The sequence below is a fragment of the Pseudorca crassidens genome, chromosome 7 (genome assembly GCF_039906515.1).
Source record: "Pseudorca crassidens isolate mPseCra1 chromosome 7, mPseCra1.hap1, whole genome shotgun sequence".
NCBI classification, from domain to species: domain Eukaryota; kingdom Metazoa; phylum Chordata; class Mammalia; order Artiodactyla; family Delphinidae; genus Pseudorca; species Pseudorca crassidens.
Genome location: NC_090302.1, coordinates 12339049 through 12361299, shown reverse-complemented (window position 1 = coordinate 12361299; position 22251 = coordinate 12339049). Strand labels below are relative to the sequence as shown.

The window sequence follows — 22251 nt, the reverse complement described above, 5'->3', positions numbered from 1 at the left end:
CCCAGACTCCTGCGAGCGTCTCCGCCCGTGAGTCGAGGTGCGGGTGCCGCGGCTCCCTAGCGTTTGGGGCTCAGGCCCCGCGCGCTTCGCTCCTTCTCAGCCGCTCCTCTCTAGCTGCGCCTCGGCTGTCCGCTGCCTGCGTGGGCCTGAAGGGTGCCTCCGCACTTAAAGTGTTGGTAAGCCCCTCCCGCCTAGGAATGTGGACTCGCCGCGTTGGGCCCAGGAAGTGGAGGGAAGGAAGTTTACCTCCCTCGCTTTTTGGATGTTGGTGTTTCCCAGGGATCTGCATTCTCCGTAACCTGCTACGTGCTGACTATTCACAGATCTCTTTCGCAAGACCAGACAGCTCTCTTGAGCTCCAGGGTCAGCTGCCTAGAAGACATCTCCAGCTGGTTGTCCAGTGTTAATGTACCTTTGAACTCAAGTACATCCGCAGACCTGCTTCTTATCTCCTGTAGTCCTTGTGTTGGTGGACGGCATCATACACGCAGTCCTGCCCACCAGTAAACTTCAGTACCATTCTAGAGCCCTTTTCCATCTTGCCAGTCCAATGGCTCTCTGGCTTCTCCTCCTTTTTAGGGGGTGGAGAGGGAGGATATTGTGGTAAAACATGAATAGTATTTACCATTTTAATCATTTGTAAGTGTGAAGTTCCATGGCATTAAGTACATTCACAATATTGTAACCGTCACCGCTGCTATAGTCAACTTCATTCTTTTGCATGTCGTTATCGTTTTTCCAGCACCGTTTTTGAGAAGTCTGTCCTTTCCCCATTGAATGGGGTTGTCACCTTTGTTGAAAATCAACTGACCATGTGTGTGAGAATTTATTGCTGGGCTGTCTATTCTATTACATGTGACTGAAGCTCTTACACTAGTACCATATTCTTTTAATTACTGTAGCTTTGTAGTAAGTTTGTAAGTGAGGAAGTATGAGGCCTTCAACTTTATTCTTTTTTCCAGATTGTTTTGGCTATGCCAGGCCCTTGAAATTCCATATGAATTTGAGGATCAGCTCTTACATTTTTGAGAAAAAGGCTGTTGTAATTTTGATAGAGATTGTGTTGAATCTGTAGATCACTTTGGGTAATATTGCCATCTTAATTTTAAGTCTTCCTGTCTAAACATGAAATGTCTTTCCATGTACTTAGGTCTTCATTAATTTCTTTCAGCAGTGTTTTCTAGTTTTCAGGGTATTTAATTCTTTTTGATAATATTATAAATGAAATTGCTTTCTTAATTTCCTTTTCATATTGTTGCTAGTGTGTAGAAACACAACTGATTTTTGGTGTTGGTCTTGTACCCAGCAACGCTTCTGAATTTGTTTTTTGGCTCTACAAGCTTTCTTGTGGATTCTTTGGGTTTTTTTATATGTATGATTATGTTGCCTGTGAATATAGTTTTACCTCTTTGTTTACAATTTGGATGCCTTTTATTTCTTGTCTAATAGTTCTGGCTAGAACTTCCACTACAATGTTGAATAGCAGCAGTGAAAGGAGGCATCCTTGACTTGTTCATGAGTTGTTTTTAGAGGTGTAGGTAAGCTACTGATTTAGATGTGGGTTTTTCAGATACTTTTATCATGTTGAGGAATTTTCCCTCTGTAACTACTTTTCTGAAAGATCTTATCATGAAAAGGCATTGTATTCTGTCAGATGACTTTTCAGCATCAATTGAGATGACCATGAGGTTTTTTTCCCTTAGTTCTTATTAATGAGATATATTACATTGGTTGATCTTATGGTAAACCACTCTTGCGTTCTTGGGATAAATCCCACTTGGTCATGGGGAATAATCCTGTTAGTATGCTGTTGGATTTGATTTCCTTTTATGTTGTTGAGGATTTTTGCACCTATATGCATAAGAGACATTGGTATATAATTTTCTTGTGATGCGTTTATTTAGCTTTGGTGTCAGGATAATGAGGGCCTCATGAGATTAGAAAGCATTCCCTCTTCTTCAGTTTTTTGGAAGAGTTTGAGAAGGATTGGTATTAATTCTTAATTAAATATTTTAATTAAATTAAATATTTGGTACAATTCACTGGTGAAGCCATCTGGTGCAAGACTGTTCTTTTTTGGGACGTTTTTGATTACACACTCAATCTCTTGTTATAAGTATGTTGAGATTTTCTAATTTTTCTGGAATCCATTTATAATAAATAATTTGTGTGTTTCAAGGAATTTGCCCATTGTTTTCTAGGTTGATTTTTGTTGATCTTTTCAAAGAAACAACTCTTGGTTTCATTGATTTTTTTTTTTTTTCTCTCTCTCTTTCTTTTTTTTTTTTGGGTTTATTTCCATTCCGTTTTATTTCCTTACTTCTGCTAGCTTTGGGTTTAGTTTGTTCTTTTTCGTATTTCATAAGGTGTAAAGTTAGGGTATTTTGAGATTTTTCTTTTTTGTGTGTGTGTGTGTGCGTGTGGTACGCGGGCCTCTCACTGCTGTGGCCTCTCCCGTTACGGAGCACAGGCTCCGGACGTGCAGGCTCAGCGGCCATGGCTCACAGGCCCAGTTGCTTCGCGGCATGTGGGATCCTCCCGACCCGGGCACGAACCCGTGTCCCCTGCATTGGCAGGCGGACTCTCAACCACTGCGCCACCAGGGAAGCCCGAGATTTTTCTTGTTTTTTAATGTAGCCATTTACACCTATAAATTTCTCTAATTACTGTTTGCATTGTATCCTATAAGTTTTGTATGTTTTTATCATTTTTACTCATTTTCAAGTACATTCTAATTTCCCTTTTGAGGTCTTCTTTGACCCATTTGTTCTTTAAGAATGTGTTTCTAATTTCCACATATTTTGAATTTTCCAGTTTTCCTTCTGTTACTGATTTCTAACTTCATCCCATTGTAGTTGGAGAAGATACTTTGTATAATACCTATCTTTTAAAATCTATTGACACTTGTTTTATGGCCTAATGTCTGGCCTGTCCTGGAGAATGTCCCATGTGGACTTGAAAAGAATGTGTATTCTGCTGTTGTTCAATGGAATGTTCTGTACACTTCTGTTAGGTTCAGTTGGTTTATTGTGATGTTCAAGTCCTCTAATGCCTAACTTATCTTTATCTGGTTGTTCTATTCATTATTGAATGTGGGCTGTTGAAGTTTCTAATTATTATTGTAGAATTGTTTATTCCTCCCTTTAATTCTGGTCATTTTTGCTTCATATATTTTGAAAGTCTCTTCTAGTTATGTAAATGTTTATAATTTTTATATAATCTTGCTCTTTTGAACCTTTTATTAATATATAATGACCTTCTTTGTCTCGTGTAACCTTTTTAAAGTCATTTTGTATGACCTTAGTATAACCTTCCCAGCTCCCTTTTGGTTAGTACTCGCATGGAATATCTTCTCTTTTCTTTTTTTCCACTTTTAACTTGTTAATATCTTTGGCTCTAAAGTGAGTATTTTCTAGACTGCATATAGATGGATCATGTTTTTGTTTTTGTTTTATCCATTCTGCCCATCTCTGTCTTTTGATTGGTGAGTTTATGCCATTTACATTTAAAGTAACTACGGATAAGGAGGGACTTATTTCTGCCATTTTGCTATTTGTCTTCTATAGGCCTTATAGCTTTTGTGTCTTTCATTTCTTCCATTACTGCCTTTTTCTGTGTTTGATTTTTTGTAGTGAAAAGTTTTGATTTATTTCTGATTTCCTACTTTGTATATCCTATGGACATTTCCTTTGTGGTTGCTATAGGAATTACATTTAACAGCCCAAATTTATAACAATATAATTAAATTGATACCAACTTTAGTAGCATACAAAAACTCTCCTATACAGCTCTGTCTCCTCTTTCTGTTCTTGATGCTACAGATTACATCTTTATACATTGTGTTTGTAATAAATTAGACTAATATTTTTATGCATTTGTCTTTTAAATCATGTAGAAAATAAAAATGGAGTTAAACAATAATTACAATTATAATTGCCCATATATTTATCTTTACCGGAGAGCTTTATTTCTTCATATGGCTTTAAATATTGTTGAGCATCCTTTCATTTCAACGTGAAGGATTCCCATCAGCATTTCCTGAAGGGTGGTTTTAGTGGTAATGAACTCCCTTAGCTTTTTTTAAAATCAGAGAATGTCTTAATTTCTCCCTCATTTTTTTTTTTTTTTTTTGTGGCACGCGGGCCTCTCACTGTCGTGGCCTCTCCCGTTGCGGAGCACAGGCTCCGGACGCGCAGGCTCAGCGGCCATGGCTCATGGGCCCAGCCGCTCCGCGGCATATGGGATCTTCCCAGACCGGGGCACGAACCCGTGTCCCCTGCATCGGCAGGCGGACTCCCAACCACTGCGCCACCAGGGAAGCCCTCTCCCTCATTTTTGAAGGACAATTTTGCTAGATACAGATCTGTCAACAGTCCTTTTCTTTCATTGCTTTGAATATTATCAACCCACTGTCTTCCAGACTCTAAGATTTAAGATGAGAAATTGTCTGATAATCTTATTGAAGATCCCTTATATGTGATGAATATTCTCTCTTGTTGCCTTTAGGATTCTCTCTTTTCTTTGGTTTTCTACAGTTAGATTATTATCCTTTCTCCCCTTTCTCTCTCTCTTCTCCTCTTGGGATGCTTACAGTGGTATGTTGTTTTTCTTGACAGTGTCCTACAGATCCTTTAGGCTCTGTTCACTTTCACATTTCTTTCTTTTTCTGTTCCTCAGACGGAGTAGGAAGGACATGGAATCCATCTCTCTACCTAAACAACAATCGTACTGGCAGAAACTGAAGTAACTGTTTTGGAACTCTGGAGTCTATTTGAATGCTTGCATGTTCCAGGGGAAAATTTGGTTGGTCAATTGAGGTTAATTTCAGTCAATGTGAGCCTTTAGTGTGATAGCACCTACTCATTCCTACTCCTCAACCCTGTGGAGGCAGTCATGTTTATATTCCTGGTATGGCTTGCTGGAGCCAGGGTGGGAAATAAGAACCTTGTTCTCCAAATACAAGAGTTCTGTATTTTATTTTTATTGAAGTATAGTTGATTTATAATGTTGTGTTAGTTTCAGGTGTACAGTAAAGTGATTCAATTTTTATATATGTATATATATTTTTTCTTTTTCATTATGGTTTATTACAGGATATTGAACATAGTTCCCTGTGCTATACAGTAGGACCTTGTTGTTTATCTATTTTATATGTAGTAGTTTGTATCTGTTAATCCCAAACTCCTAATTTATCCCTCCCCCACCCTTTTGCCCCTTTGATAACCATAAGTTTTTTCTATGTCTGTGAGTCTGTTTCTGTTTCATAAATAAGTTCATTTGTGTCATATTTGAGATTCCACATATAAGTGATATCATATGGCATTTAGACAAAGACTTTAAAACTGTCTTAAAGTTGCTCATTGAGCTAAAATGAAACATGGATGAAGTCTGGAAAATGTACAGAAAAATGGGAATATCGTTAAAGAAATAGAAATTATAAAAAGGAACTTAAGTGAAATTCTGGAGTTGAAAATATAATAATAGAGAGAAAAAAGTTCACTTGGGTTCAAAATCAGATTTGAGCAGGCAGAAGAAAGAATCAACAAACTTGAAGATATTTCTTTCAAACCCAGTTCCTTTTTTCCCACCCTTTCTTTTGCCCTAGTTCAGGCCTTTCTGAACTTAGGCAGCCTCCAAAGTGTTCTATTTACTCCCTGTTTTCCCTTTTCTACTCCTACCAGAATGAAATTTTTAAAAAACTCAAATCTGATATTGGCACTATCCTTAGAAACCTCTAAGGGCTCCCTGTATTTATAGATTGAACTTCATTTTCCTTATTTAAGTATTCAAGGACCTTCCCATTCTGCCTCCAGCTTACCACATCAATCCATTGAGCTTGAGATATAAATTCCAGTTTCCAGGATATACAAGGTCTAAGGGAACAAATTCAGTGACTTCTTGAGGAAGCAACCATTCAGATCCAGAAGGTGGGAAATTTTGCACTTCAACTGGACCGATTTCTTCAATAGGCCAGTGTCTTTCCTTTTTTTTTCTTACGTGCTAGATTTAAAAATACTTAAGGGACATCACAACCAGATACAACATGTGGGCCTGGATTGGATGCTGATTTGGGAAAACTAGCTGTAAAAGAATATATTTGGGGCAACAGAGAATTTGATTATAGTTAGGTATTAGATGAGAGGAAAATTTACTGAAATGATATTACTGATTTGGAAAAGCCAGCTGTAAAAATATTTTTAGGTTGTTAGAAAATTTGAATGCGATCTAGGAATTAGATGAGAGCAAAATTTAGTGAAATGGTAAGGTAGATATTGTTAATTGAATAAAGCAGACTGCTTAACTGTGTGATCTCATTTTGTAAAACAATATATAGACACACAAAGAAGGCTACATATTAAAGTATTAATATTTGTATTGGGAATGTGATGTTTTTGTTTTTTATTTTAGGTTGTCCCTATTTTATATTTTTCTCCAGGGCATACTGTAGTGATTCTGTAATAAAATTTTATTTAAAAAATATATGTTAAGATTTATGTATATATTGGGGTAATACATATGAATCAAGAAATACATGAATGTATGGTCACCACACTATTAAAAGTGGTTTTGTCAAGAGTGCCAGGATTTCAGGGGATTTTACTTTCTTCCTAATGTTTTATCTGTTGTTTAAATACTTTAAAATGGGTGTGCATTTTTGTTACATAACTCTATGAGGAGAAAAGGAAGAAAGCTATTTTCCTGCGGTAGTGCAGCCAAGTGTATTATAATAGACAAGTCACAAAGAGGACTGCAACAGAGCACAGCTTTTTTTTTGCTTTTTCTCTGGTGGATTTAGATGCAATATCCACAGGAAAACTTTGCGAATGACTCATTTACCAGGAAAACAGCATATGCTATTTGAATAAAGAAAGAATGAGGGAGAGGCTGTAGAGAGATTTCATAAATTGTCAAGACTTAATTGGCACCTTTAATATTTGTTTCCAACTACATTGTAAATTCATTCAGGACAGGGACTTTAAAATTCATTCTATTGCCGTTGCTCTGTATATCACTTTCGAATAATTTTTAAATAAAATCCCAGCCCCATCTTTGAGTAGCAGTATGAAACCACCTTGTTCATTTCTGTTCTATTCTGTGTGTCTCAGATACCTCGAGGTAGCTGTGTTGTAGCCAGTCGCCCTTGACTTCAAAGTCAGAAGTTTTGACTTCTGGACTGAATTCTGTTGCTTAGGCTGGACTCCCTTACAAAATGAGAAAAAAAAAATCATATCATTCTCAATGCTTTCTCAAGGTTTGTGGTAAAGCCAAGTGACATACCTGTAAAAGAACCTATCACAAAAGAATCTATCACAATCCCTGGCACTTTTTGCGCCCTCAATAAAGGGCAGGTGAGTTGGGTTACATCATTAAGGGCTGCTTTAGAAACAGCATTTGAACGTTAAAGGTGAGCAAGGGATTCCGTGCTCTAGCACCAGTGTCTTTAGGGTTGTACTCCTCTCAGGCGCAACAGGTACTACCCAGACTGCTACCCCCGCCAATCCTGCTTCCAATCCCTGATGCAGGCACAGAGCCGCTATCGGCCCAAGCGCGGACACAGCACTGCATTGAGTCCTGCTCCCAGAGTGCAGACTCCACGCAGACGCAGACTCCGGAGGCGGGCTAAAAGCCCAGGTGGGGCTTCGAGGAAAGGAAGTACGCCCCCGCCGCCTGTTGTTGGGCCAATGGGGCCGCTCTGCTTTGCCGTGGGCCTATGAGACAGGGCAGTAGGCGGGGCGGAGGGCGGAAGGAGCCTCTCTCACGTGAGTAGGGGGCGGGGAGGGCGGGGGCAGGGCGGCTGGGGAGGCCCAGGCGGCGGAGCCTCCGGGACGGCGAACGGCGGGCCGCGGAGAAGGAGACGGCGGGTCGGGTAGGGCCGTGTTCCCCCACCTCCTCCTCCCACCCTTCCATCCACCAAGCCCGGGGGGGATCCTCCGACGGCCCCTGCGGGAGGCCAAGCCGTGTTCTCATCCCGCGGAGCGGGGCAGGCGTGACTGCGCTCAGCTCCCTCGACTAGCCGGGTTGTGAGGGGAGCAGTGATTGGGGGGGAGGGGGAGTCGCGGCCGTGGGGGGAGGACGCATGCGCAAGCGGGAACGCTCCGGCAGCCCCTGCCCAAACCGGTTCCCCCTGTCTGGGTGGGTGTGAGTCTTCCCAGTCCTTCACTTGCGGCCGTCCCTTTCGCCCCCCAGCAAAGCCGGTTTGTCTCTTGACTTACACGTCTGGGGACAGGTCCTATTTGGGAATCTGGCGGCTCGCTCCGCCTCAGTTTCTCCCCATTGCCCGCTAGGCCTGTACCTGTGACTTAGGCTGGCTTCGGCCTCAGGCTAGCTTCCTGCGCTGCGCCTAATTTGAAAGGTTTGCTTTATGCTAGTGTCGGTCTGCCATCTCGTGTTGACGTTTCTGTCTCGTTTTCCCCGCCTGCAATCGAAGTGTCCCCGGTATTCCCCTCTCCCCAGATACTTTAAGTATCTGCCCCCGATACCTCATTGCTGTATTTTGATTACCAGCAACCTTCAGGGCTTTAGGTGTTCAACAAAGCCCGAGGATAACCCCAGACTTCCAGGAGTTCTCTGTCCATCACCTGATAGTACTTTGGTGTTCCTTCTCTTCTAACATTCGGATTGTAATCATATGCACCTGCTTTAAAGTCAGCTCCATACTTTATTGTAATCATATGCACCTGCTTTAAAGTCATCTCCATACTTTATCTTGGAATAAAAGTCCTAGCAGACCGTGTTAAGTGATAAGTGATCATGCTGCTGGTGCTCACGCTACAAGTGCTCCGTTAGTTTAAATCTTGTTCCAGCTTGAATTGGAGATCTTTTGGCTTTTTTGTTTGTCAGTGGAAAAAGAAAACTGCCAGAGACGGGTTTCACAATTCATTTGATATGTTCATTCAGGTAAATACCTGTATTCACATACATGTGACTGGAGTAGTAAGTTGCGAGTGTGTCTGTTTCCAGCTGCGTTGTTTATTTAGGAAGAGAAAAAACCAAAGAGTAAATTGAACTGAGTTTCCACGTAAAACTGATGTTTGGAAAGTTGAAAAAAAGCTTAGGTGCCAAGGGAGTGCACGTTCAATTTTTTTTTTTTTTAACGAAGGACCTGCTGGCCTTAATTCTAGCGTGTATAAGGTGCTATTTTAATATATATTTAAGGCTTTTGTTCGAATTTACTTATAAAAACGGAAAGTGAATAAGGGGCAGAGTTCTTTATAATCTTCCTTTGTAGACCTCCGTTTCCATTAATGAAATTTGAATCCATGATTGATTTGTATTTATTGGTAACGTTTAAGATTCACATATAGTTTTATCAACTCAACTTTGTAGTTAAAATTGAGCTATTGCTATGTTGTGGTACACTTTTCATTTCAGTTTTATAACTCATTTTACAGTTAATTAACAGCTCATCGGTATTAAGGTATATATTTGGATAGTTAACCTATCAGCTGTATACATTTTGGCATTCTTTGGCATAGTGGGGTTTTTTTTGTTTTTTTATTTTTAAAAATTTTTTTATTGAGGTATAGTTGATTTTGGCATAGTGTTTTATTAGCAGTTTACAGGTGCTTAACCTGGATAAAATGGTAGTCTAGTGGGACTCTGTAAAAGTGAAGGCACCTGTTTCCTATCTTTTCTACTGCATATTGGAAGAAGTGTATTCACATTATCTACATGAGGGGACATGGTTTTTCGTAAACATATCTCAACTTTACAGCCTACATTCTTTTTTTAAAAAATAAATTTATTTTTATTTATTTTTGGTTGCGTTGGGTCTTCGTTGCTGCGTGCGGGCTTTCTCTAGTTGCAGTGTGTAGGCTTCACATTGCGGTGGCTTCTTTTGTTGTGGAGAGCGGGCTTCAGCAGTTGTGGCACATGGGCTCAGTAGTTGTGGATCGCAGGCTCAGTAGTTGTGGCGCACGGGCTTAGTTGCTCCTCAGCATGTGGGATCTGCCTGAACCAGGGCATGAACACGTGTTCCCTGCATTGGCAGGTGGATTCTTAACCACTGTGCCACCAGGGAAGTCCCATAGCCTAGATTCTTTAACGAAGTCATTTTCTACTACTGAGTATATTTCCAGCTAAACTTTACAGCCCAGATTCTTTTAAAGAAGTCGTTATCTTTTGTTGAGCATGTTTCCAGCTAAAGTGTTTCCAGCTTAAGTGAAGCCTACTTTGAAGGTCTCACCATTTCACAGTGATTATTTTAACTGCTTATATCAGTTCTACTGTTGAGTGTCTTTATAGATACTGATGTGCTGAGGTTCTAGCATATGCTGCCCAAGTGTTATCTTTGTAGTTGTCAATATAATCAGATATCACACTTTTCAAGCATGTGAAATGAATGAATATAAAACTGTTAAATAATCTTTCTTGGAGATAGAACTCCAAGGTTAAAAAAGTGCTAATTTAACCAGTGTACATAAAGCAGAGTTTGGCATGACATTTGGGTGCTTTGTATGTAACTGCCTTGTTTTATTGATTTTCCGTGGTTAGGTTCTAAAGAAAGAAAATCCAAGGCCAAGGATTTGGCTGTCCGTGGGTATACATGATAAAACATACTAATTTAACAGCTGTTTCTTTTGGCATAAAATGGTTGCCTGGTCTCCCCTGACCCTCTCCAGTTTTGTGTTGACCCTGAGATCCTTATTCTTTAGAAGAATTGTAAGTCAAAGCAATACTGGATAGACACTTAAACTTATAACAACTTTTGTTGGCCCCTAACTGCCTTGTTTCTCTTCATGTGCAAAGTCTGACCAAATATGGCAGTTTGCAAGTCATGAACACTCTAGTTGATAGAATTTAGCCTGGAAGTTTTCCTCTTGCCAAAGCAACTATAGTCCTCTGAGGTAATCACCAGAAGTTTTTGAAGGCTGTTCTTTCTATCTAGTAGAGTTCTATAAGGCCTAACTTTTCGTCCAAATCCCTTTTTCCAAGGATCATAAAATAGTAAAAATAAAGCCCTAAATTTGTTCTTAAGTTCATGCTTGATATTAAATAGTATATATTACCTTGGCTGTAAAACATGAGAAGTATATCTTCTTAATTTTGTGGCCGTGCTGCCAGATTTGGAGGTTTGCACCTCTTAGGAGTTAATGCGTGCTTGTCACTTATCTCCAGTTAAGGTTGCATCAGCTTTTGTGTAATAAATCACTACTCCTTGGCATTTATTAATCTTTGTGGCAATAAATTTTTCTCCATAATAAAATATGGCATCTCTCTCTCTCTCTTTTTTTTTAATGTCTATTTATTTATTTATTTGATTGTGCCAGGTCTTAGTTGCAACATGTGGAATCTTTTAGTTGCGGCATGTGGGATCTTTTAGTTGTGGCATGCAGGATCTAGTTCCCTGATCAGGGATCGAACCCAGGCCCCCTGCATTGGGAGCGTGGAGTCTTAGCCACTGGACCACCAGGGAAGTCCTAAATATGGCATCTTCTTAAGGTACATTAGCAAATTAGTTTCTGTGGTAATGTTAACAAAATGTTATTAACTCTCAAAGCTTAACAATAATTTGACTATTTTAAAAATTTCTTTTTCCCATTTTTCCTTATTTATACACTTTGGTAATTATAACTAGGAATCTGTGGTTATCATCTTGTTTTCCAGCTTCTGAGGGTGCCCTTTGTGTCAGGAAAAGGAATTATATGCAGAATCTTTCTTTGGGAACGTATTTTAAATATCATTATGGGTATTAAGAGACAGCATTCAAGGCTAAATTGGATTAAATGTTAGGCGGTTGTGTAATACTACTGTGAAGAGCCATGAGTTAATCATTTTAATGCTTTTACCATAGGGTAATAAACTCTCATGCTTTTTTTTAAAAATAAATTTATTTAATTTATTTATTTTTGGCTGCGTTGGGTCTTCGTTGCAGCGCGCGGTCTTTCTCTAGTTGCAGCAAGTGGGGGCTACTCTTCGTTGCGGTGCACGGGCTTCTCATTGCGGTGGCTTCTCTTGCGGGCTCTAGGCGGGCGGGCTTCAGTAGTTGTGGTGAGTGGGCTTAGTTGCTTCACGGCATGTGGGATCTTCCCGGACCAGGGCTCGAACCCGTGTCCCCTGCGTTGGCTGGCAGATTCTTAACCACTACGCCACCACAGAAGTCCTCTCATGCCTTTTAAATATGCTGATAAATGGATTCTGGCAAGGTGAGAGTAGAAACATGTCATGTAAATCTTTTTTGCTGTGGTACATGATTTCCTATGAGTAGACCTCTGATATACCTGCAAAAGAGAAATGGTTATATCTTTATTGTAGTTACCTGTTGAGTTCTCTGTGAATTGAAGAAAAATCTGATTTCTATCTAACCTCCAAAGTTAATTCTTAGATAAAAAATTTTTCCCTAGCAGAAACATCTTTTTTTTTTAATCTTTATTTTTTTGCTTTTGGGTTGTGAGAAAAGAACTTTTTAGATAGGTTTAAAAAACGTCTGTGGGGCTTCCCTGGTGGCGCAGTGGTTGAGAGTCCGCCTGCCGATGCAGGGGACACGGGTTCGTGCCCCGGTCTGGGAAGATCCCACATGCCGCGGAGCGGCTGGGCCCATGAGCCATGGCTGCTGAGCCTGCGCGTCCAGAGCCTGTGCTCTGCAACGGGAGGGGCCACAACAGTGAGAGGCCCGCATACTGCAAAAAAAAAAAGTCTGCGAAGCTAAATTAAATATATGTGAATTCTTTTATCTTCTTACATGGTGCCTATCCTAGTGCTGTGAGTGAAAGTGCTCAGTAAATGTTTTTTGGTTGCCCACCCCCTATTCAACACACTTAACAAATGTCCCACCTTCCTTGTATAACTATGGACCAGGGCATTCTTGTATCAGAAGATTCAGAAAACTTGTGTGTCTTCTGCTAAACATTCATGGTTTGTCTACACACATTCCCTTGAAAATCAGAGGTCATGGAAAAGAGAAACCATATTTACTGTATTAATCTCAGGCTTTGATTATCTATCAAATGATTTGCTTACTTAGCATTAAATTCACATAGTTTAAACATTTCAGATCAAAGTATAGACAGATTGATATTCTAAATGGAATAGATACATATTCTTCGCTGTGGTTGAGAAGGAACTATATTGACTAATTTCCTAAAAGTAGGAAAAGTGGGGTTTTTTTTGGTTTTTGGTTGTTTTTTTTTTTTTGGCTGCGTTGGGTCTTTGTTGCTGCGCGCAGGCTTTCTCTAGTTGCGGCGAGCGAGGGCTATTTTTCGTTGCAGTGCACGGGCTTCTCACTGCAGTGGCTTCTCGTTGTGGAGCACGGGCTCTAGGTGCACGGGCTTCAGTAGTTGCAGCACGTGGGCTCAGTAGTTGTGGCACACGGGCCCTAGGGCTCACGGGCTTCAGTAGTTGTGGTTTGTGGGCTCTAGAGCGCAGGCTCAGTAGTTGTTGCACGCAGGCTCAGTAGTTGTTGCACACAGGCTTAGTTTCTCCACGGCATGTGGGATATTCCTAGACCAGGGATTGCACCTGTGTCCCCTGCATTGGTGGGCGGATTCTTAAACACCGCACCACCAGAGAAGTCCAGAAAAAGTCTTTAGGAAATCCTGCATTGCTTAAAAATGTTTATGTTTTTATATTTATAGAACACTAGTGTAAATTACATTGTGCTTTAGAAATCCACTCCAGAAAAAGTAAATACAAGAATACTTTTACAAAAAATGTATATTACTGAGGTATGAAGTATAATCTGACCTTGTGAATAAGTAGTATTGGGTTGGCAAAAAAGTTCATTTAGGTTTTCCCATAACATCTTGTGGGAAAACGCAAACGAACTTTTTGGCCAATACATTAACATTAACTAACTCTCCTTGTGTTCCCAGAGGTGGGTTTCTCTTGGGGCAATGGCATCCAAATAATTTTAAAATTTAGCTGCAGAGATATTGTGTTGAAGGGGCATAAAGCCAGCATACCTAGAGTTCTGCAAAAAACTAAAGTGCTGTTTCCTGAAATAGCCAAAGGAACATGGGAAAACCACTTATATGGTTTATTTTTTTCAGGTGTCAGCACTATTGCACTCAGATAATCAACACAGAGTTAAGTGAATTGTTTTATATGCATTTCATCCCCACTTCTTACTTTTTGTACCTTTCATTAAAAGTATCAAGATATAGCGGGTAGAGTGTGAACTTTGGAATCAGAAAGATATAGATATCCCAAGTCTTGAACTTACTTAATATACGACTGAAGGTAAGATACTTAAGGATTGTGATTCTCAGTTTCTTCATTTGTAAAAGTGGAACTAATTATGCTTACATCATGGATTAGGACTGGGAAGCACCTGGCATTCCCGCCCCGCACCCCTTTCCTGGATATTCTCATTCACAAAAGAGTAGAAAGTGTTTATTCCCCTCATTTTATGTATGAGAAAACTGAAACTATAACATTGTCCAAATTAAATCAAAAAGGACTAAGGAGTTCAAATCCCAGTTGGTTTTTCAATGTAATACCAGACTGTTAACTTTATAAAGTCTTAATGAAACTTGATTAGTCATTGAGAAAGTGAGAAGTAACTCTGAGAACATTGGCTGTCATCTTTAGGCACTTTTCTGTATTGATTTTGTGAGTTTTATCCTAAAGATCCTATAAAGTTAAAATTAGGCTTTTAGAACTTTTATTGACCAGTGAATGGATAAACAAAAGGTGGTATATACATACCATGGAATGCTATTTGACCTTAAAAAGAAAGGAAATTCAGACACATGCTACAATATAGATGAACTTAGAAGACATTATGCTAAGTGAAATAAGCCAGCCATAAAAGTATAAATACTATATGATTCTACTACTTATGTAAGGTACCTAGAGTAGTCAGATTCATAGAGACAAAGTAGAATGTTGGTTGCCTGGGGGAACAGGAGTTGGAATTTAATAGGTACAGAGTTTCAGTTGGGGAAGATGAAAACGTTCTAGAGATGGGTGGTGGTGATGGTTGCACAATGTGAATGTACTTAAAGCCACAGAGCTATACAGTTAAAAATGGCTAAAATGGTAAAGTTTATGTTATGTACATTTAACCACAATTTTTAAAGATTAAAACTTTTTAAATCTTTTTAAAAATTAAAAAACTTTTGTCTTTTGAGTTATTATATTCCTATAATTAAGCTATCTTTTATAGTTAATCTGGAATTGAAGTAAAAGGGTCGCTTCATAGTTTAAAGAAGTTAATTGTCACAGGCGTTATGGGTTAAAATTTGCCTAAAAGTGACTTAAGTTAAGCTGGTTTTTCTTGCCTTTATGTGCTGTAGGCCCAAGATGATTAAGTTATATTTTCCTTTTGGTTTTTAAAGCTAAGCTGAAATTATTCAGAAGGATTAAATTAATATGGTTCTCTTAGCTCACTAAAATAATTCAAAGAAACAGCCCCCAAATTCAAAGTCAGACTTAAAGACACATCTATTGTTTAGCAATTAGCAGTGGTGGAAAGGAATTTATTTTTCTAAAGACGGGATGATTTTCCACTGAGTTTTGTTAGATTTGTCCTACCCTTCCCAGGGATAAGCTGTGAGAAGTTCATATGAAAACCAATGCAGCGAAACAAATCTCAAAGCCAGAAAGAAAGAAAAAAGCTGAGATTAAGATTGTATGATTTTTAAAAATAACTTCTTTGTGGTTTAATTTTAAAGAGCTACAAACCCACAAGAATTGGCCTGCTACAGCATGAGACTTGACTCTCTTGCTACTTCCTGACTTGTCTTTTTCTCAACAAGAGTAATCTTAGCAGATCTGTGTTTTAGAAGGGTTATATAACTGGGAGCAACATAGAGTATGGATTGGAATGGGGAGAGAATGGTGTTAGGAACACCAAGGAGGAGAGATGCATTCCTGAAAAGGACATAGGCACCTAGATACCTGGGTTTGGATCAAGTTCTATAATTGTCTCTGTGAACTTAAGCAAGTTATTGAACTAATCTAAGCCTCAGTTTGTCTGTCATATATGAAGTTTATACCTTTCTGGCAAGGTTAATATAAAGATTAGTAATAATGTATATAAAGCTTCTAAGTACCATGTTGGGCATATATAATCGATACTCAGGAACTGCTAAGTATTGTTCTCTCTTTAGATTTAGCAAGATGATTTAAGTATCCTCCTTAAGATTCCCTAAAGCTGTGCTCATTTTTTCACTGGTTGAGCAAACAAAAATGATGAGGATTGGGAGGGAAGTGATGAGTGTTTTGGTACAAAGGGAATCCAAGGTATGTTTTGTGGCTCAGTGTTGTTTAACTGGTTTTCACAGTTAGAAACTTGATGAAGAGTCAGTCAGGCACACTCAAGGGTAGTTCTTTTTGAGTCTCTTTTTTCCAGTTGTCATTCATATCCACATCCCAGACACGCATGTAGTGTATCATATTTGTCATTTGTCCATCTCACATTACACAGACTCTATCACTTAAACACTAATGAAAGAGTATTATTCATCCAATCACATTTATTGAGGACTGCCATAGCAAGGATATGAAGATAATACGAATAAAACCTAAGATCCCTGTCCACAAGTAGTTCAAAGGGACTGTGTGTGCTCATTGTATTCCCAGTATTTACCATGGTGGTTTATACCAAGTAATTGTTTCTGGAATGAATGATCAATATAGTATAGGGGAAAAGATGTATAACATTTTACGGTGTAATAAATGCTGTAATTCTGTGATAAAATTAAAAAGCAAGCAAACAAAAAGCCTTTGGAGCCCTAGAGGGAAAAAAGGAATGTTTCAGAAGGGAAAAGGGGAGGTTGAATATTTGATTGTATCGCAAGGTTGCTGGTGGGGAAGAAGGACTAATGGGGGAAATGAAGTCACATTCCTAGCTTAAGAAATGGCATGAGCAAAGCCTTGAAAGCATAAAAATGCGTGATATATTTGGTGAGCTGTCTGGTGTGGTTTGATAAAAGGAGATAAAACTAGAATGATAGATTGGCTCCAGATTTTTAAGAACTAATGATATAAAGAGTTTGGATTTTTTTCTGTTTTCAGTCAGGAGCAGTCAAAGGAAGGGGTGAGATATATGATCAAATCTGAATTTTAGAAATTAACTCTGAGGCCTTGATAATGACTAGAGAGAGTCTAGGAAGGGAGACTTATGTTGTAGCTAAGTTGAAAGAGAATGAAATACTCAAGTCACTGACGTGAAAGATGGCAGAGAAGGAATATATTTGGGGTATGTTTTGGAACTAAAATCCATTAGAATCCCAAGGGAGAATGAGAAAAGGAGTCATGGATTTTGGGGGACATTTCTATCTTGGATCAGTGGTTATTAACCACTGTTAGGGGAGATATGAGGAAGAATATGGTTGTGTGAAGATGGCGTCTGCTTTGGACATGGGACACATGTAGCAGATCCCACCTGTGTATTCACATAACACCATTTGCATACCTCTATTATACCAAGCACTATACTCTATTGTAATTACTTGTTTACTTGTCCATTTTGTTTACTGTAAGCCTGTCAAGGGGAAAGAGTACCTTTCCTCTCCGTAACACTGTACCTAGTGCCTGGCACATATCAAACATTCAGTACTGAATAGAAAAAAAACCACAAACACCCACATGAAATTAGGGAGAAAGACAGGGCTGCAGTATCATCAGCATACACACACACACACACACACACACACACACACACACACACACACACACACACACAAATTTATAACCACATGAGGTATTGAGATAGCTAAGGGATCTTGTTCCATGGAACAAGAAGGAGGCCAGGATGGAACAAGAAGGAGGCCAGGATGAATTTAAAGAGTGGGCAGAGGGGCTTCCCGGGTGGTGCAGTGGTTAAGAATCTGCCTGCCAATGCAGGGGGCATAGATTCGAGCCCTAGTTGGGGAAGATCCCATATGCTGCAGAGCAACTAAGCCCACGTGCCACAACTACTGAGCCTGCGCTCTAGAGCCTGTGAGTCACAACTACTGAGCCCACGTGCCACAACTACTGAGCCCTGTGCTGCAACGACTGAAGCCCACCCGCCTAGAGCCCATGCTCCACAACAAGAGAAGCCACCGCAATGAGAAGCCCCCGCACCGCAACTGGAGGAAGCCTGCGCACAGCAACGAAGACCCAACGCAGCCAAAAATAAACAAATAAAATAATTTTTTTTTTAACTTAAAGAAAAAATAAAGAATGGGCAGAAAAAAAGGAACTTAAAAGACAGCTGGGAAAAGGTACCAGAGGTAGAAGATGGAAGCAAAAAGATAAGAGTTTCACAATATGGAAATGATCAGCATTTTCATTTATTTCAGCTGGTAGAAGTAAGATGAGAACTCAAAAGAATAGTTTGGGTTTTGAAATTTTGTATTGTTGATTTTTAAATGTTTATAGATATATATTTTTTTCCTTTCCGAACGGATGCTCAGAGAATGTTAAAGTACCCAGGGTCACATAGACAAGGTTTGAATTCATCTTTTAAAAGAGGATGTGCAGTGAAGCTTGGTGAGAGGTAGGGGAGCCAGATTTTGAGAGGGACTGCTCAGTGAGAGTGGGGAGTCCCACTGAAGTGCAGGAGGAGTTTGTGCTTCTCCTTCAGGAAGAGTTTCAGGAAAACCAAGGAAATAAAGATGAACCAGAGTGCTGAACTAGTGGCCGGGAGCTAGCACATTTTACTTGTCTCAAGCATGTCAAGTTCAATTACAAGTATCACGCAGACCTCTTTTATCAAGTTTGGTAGGTCACTTATTGGGAGGTGATTTTTCCTCTACTAATTGCACATTAGCAAATCCATGCCACTGCAATTTCACGGTTTATGTTACTACTGTGAATGATGTTAGAAACAGTACAAATATCTGATGGTATTCTGTCCCAAAAAAGTTCAAGTTTTTAAAAAGTAAACACTGATTATCCAGGAACTGACTGCTTTTGACGAACTGTCAAAAGAGCCTTTACCATGGCTAGTTCTTTTACATTTCACTTTCCTTTAGCTGGGTTTATAGTTTTAAGAGGAGATTGAGAATGAAAATGAATTTTCATTCAACAAGATTGAGGTACATTATTTACTATGATCTTTGCAGAAGTGCATTGTTGAGCATAGAATTGTCACTTACGTTACAGAGCAGGATATAACATAACTGAACCTTTGGTTTGGATGCATGAGGTTGCATAATTAAGCAAAATTACCTATCATTTTAAGTTAGTTGATGTATTAAAGGAGATAGAATGAAACATCCCTGAACTGGCACTCACCAACCTGGCCCTGTTGGTAACTGGACATGTTATAAGGGTCTAGGCTCATCACTTATATAAGAAGGAGACAAACTGTGAGTGCCTACCAAATACCAGGGTGTTCATATGTATATTATTTCATTTAAAGTGGAATAAAAATCTTTGTCTACCTTAGAGAATTGTTAGGATGATAAAATGAGATAAAGAATGTGTATATTTTAGTAATCTGTAAAGTACTATTCAGAGATACAAAGTATTCCTTTGCATTTAGTTAGGTATAAATAAATTAGAATATGGAACTAAGAATGTTATATATTTTTGCACTAATATTGTTTCCTAAATTGAATTTCCAGAATCAGTTTTACTTGTTAATTCCTTTAAAATTGGAAGTTAGTTTCACTCTCCAGATAATGAAGAGAGTGATGAAATGGAAAAGAACTGGCCGTCATCAAGACTCTTGACAGCCCTTCAATAGCATTTGGCTCCTGGATATACATATATCTATTCCTTAGTAATTTTTATAATGGCTCCATGAGGTAGATAGTACGCCATTTTCATTTATGGAAACTGAGGCTTGGTGTGACCATGCTTACACTATTATTAAATAGCAGAACCAGCATACTAACTTGGATTTTTTTCTCTTAATGGTGTGCTATACTGTCACAAATATGACTTCTGTTCTTACTGTCAGTCTGTAAAAGCTGCTGTTGCCTTTTCATGGGTGGCTCTTGTTCTTTTCCATCTTTATTTGCCACTTATCCTATTTCTTTAGCAAATATTTGAGCACCTACTATGTGCCAGTCATTCTTTCACTTGTTAGGGATACAGCAGCTAATGAAACAGGCAAAAATCCCTGCCCTTATGCTTACATGATACTTAAAAACAAATGATTAAAATGTAAAACGTGTCGAATGGTGATAGGTGGTATAGAGAAAAGTAGAAAGAGGGATGGCAGTGCGGGGTATTTGGGGGAGGAAGTTTGTACTTTATTGTCCATGAGAATTGGAATTAGAGTAGGGGACTTCATGTGGTAATTGGTGTAAGTAGGGATTAAAGACAACAAAATTAGTTCTTATGGTCTCAAGACAGAGGTTGTAAATACTGTAGAATTTTGCCAGGAGTATACCAAGTTCTGGGACACGTCTTTATTGTGGAGGCCAGGGAAGGGGTGGTCTTATTCAGAGACCTTGGAGGCCATGGGCTCCCTTTTCACTTCTGCCCATGGAGGCCAGAGAAGAGGAGTGTTAGTATATAACCTTTCCTGTACTGCGTAGTGTTTTGATAAATCCCATTCCCACTGAGTGATTCAGTTACTTTCAGGTGCCAAAACAAATAGTAAAGTATCTTATAAAGTGTACTTTCCTGTCACCTCCTCAAAGAAAATAGGTTGAGCTTTGAGCCTGCCAAATCTTCTCAGTTTCATAGTATAAATACCAAAGTATACTATTATTGAGTCTAGAATACTGTAGAAAGTTCTCAGTGTCTCTGAGATCATAGCTTTAGGGAACTTTCCCAGGCCCTCTGCTATCTTACTATTAGTAACATTTTAAAAGATAGAAAAAAGACTAATTAAACATGAAAATCTTACCCAAAGTACAAGTTCTAAAAAAGATAGAGACTCCTTTATCTGATACTGACTATTTTGGAACAAAGCCCAAACATTTGTAGCATTGGAAAAGCATCATAATCTAATGGAAAGAGCTTAGCTTCTGGAATCATAGATATGTTGGTTCAATTTTTAGCTTTGCTTCTAACCAGTTAAATTACAACCGTTACCTTGAACAAGTTACACTGTCTCTCTAAGCCTCAATTTCCTAATCTGTGAAATAGATATATGAATATTAAGTTTGCTGTTCAGGGACTCAACATCAAATTGTAACACAACATAATAGGTACTGTAAAAAATGTAAATTGCTATGGGAACCGAAACAAGGCAGGCAGTGCGTTTGACTCTGGGGAAAGAATGGGCAGGCCACTTGGAAAAGGAGGGTTATTAGATCATGAACGATTATTTCTAGTTGTCAGAGTACAGAAGCAAGGGAACCACTTTAGGAGGAGGATCCTAGGAGGGCAGATACCTCAAGGTATTAACATATATATCCTTGGCAAAGATATTACCTCCTCTAGTATATTTTTTAACTCTTCCAACATGTTTCCATAGTTTTCTTTACCCTAAATCAGTACCTATTAACCTGTTCAATTTGCCTCTGTTCTCTACTAAATTATAAACTCCTTTTGGGCAAGAATCTATTTTTTCTTGTTTAGCATATTCTATTCTTTATAAACTAGACATTTGGTAAGTATTCATTGCATAGATGAAGCAGAACTACATTTTAAAAGAAGTTTTCAAAAGTACATTTGAAGCATCTCTAAATGCTACGCTACGCATTTAGATTTAGTCCTATGAAACGTAAAGCCTTTAAGCAAGGAAGTTAGTTTAAATAGAAAGTGGGGAGTCCAGGGTTTGAGCTTTAGTTATGCCTGATTAAATGACCCTGCACCTCTTGGGGTTGCCATTTCCTTATCTGTTCAACAGTATTGATAATTTCTAGGTTTTCTTCCAACTGTGGTATTCAGGGATTGTGTAATTCTTTTTTTTTTTTTTTTTTTTATGGTATGCGGGCCTCTCACTGTTGTGGCCTCTCCCGTTGTGGAGCACAGGCTCCGGACGCGCAGGCTCAGCGGCCATGGCTCACGGGCCCAGCCGCTCCGCGGCATGTGGGATCTTCCTGGACTGGGGCACAAACCCGTGTCCCCTGTGTCGGCAGGCGGACTCTCAACCACTGCCCCACCAGGGAAGCCCGGGATTGTGTAATTCTTGCTGCCATGTGTTTATGTAGATGTTAGCCTTTGAGGAAAAAATAGTGCTTGGCATATGGTGTATGCTCAATAAACGTATGTTCAATTAAAAATCCAAAGCATAGATCAGGACTTCTTAATTGGAGAGACTAAACAGATTCTCAGAACCTTTACCTCTTTGAGGTACAAGATGAGTATACAGTGAGAACAACTTTTTTTTTTAGAGCAACTTTTGTTTATTGGTTAAAGCTCTCTGAGTATAATGTTGTATCGTCTGTTCTGTTGTTGTTTTGGCAACCAAATGGG

At 39.1% G+C, this 22251-nt stretch overlaps 1 protein-coding gene across 5 annotated transcripts in view; it reads left to right on the top strand.

Annotated features, from left to right (window-relative positions):
• The first annotated feature begins 1 nt into the window (after position 1).
• Positions 2-22251, top strand: part of RABGAP1 (RAB GTPase activating protein 1) — a 161314-nt gene continuing 139064 nt past the window's right edge. For 2 of the 5 annotated variants that reach the window (XM_067743365.1, XM_067743369.1), the window contains exon 1: positions 7774-7867. The gene's annotated coding sequence lies outside the window, so the exon portion shown is untranslated. Of the gene's footprint in view, positions 177-7773; positions 7868-22251 lie in introns of those variants that run through there. The other 3 variants (XM_067743366.1, XM_067743368.1, XM_067743367.1) reach the window with 3 other exon arrangements.